The following is a 1,129-nucleotide window of genomic DNA, read 5'->3' as shown; positions in this document are numbered from 1 at the left end:
TGCTCCGCTGCTTTTGTGGACTCCAGAGTTCTGACTGAATGGTGGCGTTAAAACAAGGGAAAAGGGGTTGCCGAATCATCTTCCAAGGCTCATGACTATCTTTACCAGGGTCCTCATTTATAAACTAGTCTAAATTCTTTTTATAAATGTTAAATCAACTTGAGCCTGCTCCCTATATACCCACATTTAAGCAGAAATGGTCAATGTTAAGCACCTATTGACTGTTGATGATTAGAAATGAGCCTTGATCAGTGGTTCTTTGCGGTGAATCATGGTATAATTCAACAGTAATGTTAATACTAATGATACAACAGGCATCCACCATGCAGCATTACATAAGAGTGTCATTTTAGCATTAATTTGTTTACAGCACTCAGGTTGATTGCTTCACACCTCACCAAAACAACCGCAGCAGTCAGTGGTGTCCCCCAACCTCACTGCAAAAAAGGTGTGTCTAAAAACAAGAGAATCTTGCTGCATGGACAGATAATGCTTATTTCTAGATTTAATCATTTTAATTTAAGAAATCTGTCAAGTGAAATTATCTGTCCATGCAGAAAGGTAATTTCCCTCAGATTTAGTGTTTTTATCTTGTTTTAGACACACCTTTTCTGCAGTGTTGGGATATTATTTGAAGAACTTAAGGCACAATGTATTTAATAATGTAGGTTTTGTTATGTTATGGAGTGTAGTGACTGTGTGAGAGCTTTCAATGACTTTATTCCCAGACTTTCATACTTACACAAACCATATGTGCAGGTGAAGGTGTGCTGTCTGGACAGGGCAAAATGTTTCTGGAAGCCACTGCAGCATCTCAGCAAAGTCATGATCACTGCAGCGATTTTATACCAAAAAACTTTATGAAAAACTAACACTGTACTTGGTGATATATGCACAGTAATAGAATATATAATTGAACGTTTGACACTCTTTGCCATTCTTTAATGTTACTTGATGTGATTTCTACAACCAATGATGATAATTTAATCCGTTACCGTGAGTGACCCTTTCCTCTGTGCTGTGGAGAATTTGGGACTTTGATCCCATATTTGACTTGGCCTATATTTTTACAAACAACACTGCTGGTTGAGTGAAATTTAATGTGTGAGAGACATCATTTACATACTGT

The sequence above is a fragment of the Centropristis striata genome, chromosome 11 (genome assembly GCF_030273125.1).
Source record: "Centropristis striata isolate RG_2023a ecotype Rhode Island chromosome 11, C.striata_1.0, whole genome shotgun sequence".
Taxonomy (NCBI): domain Eukaryota; kingdom Metazoa; phylum Chordata; class Actinopteri; order Perciformes; family Serranidae; genus Centropristis; species Centropristis striata.
This window is presented reverse-complemented; position numbering follows the sequence as displayed.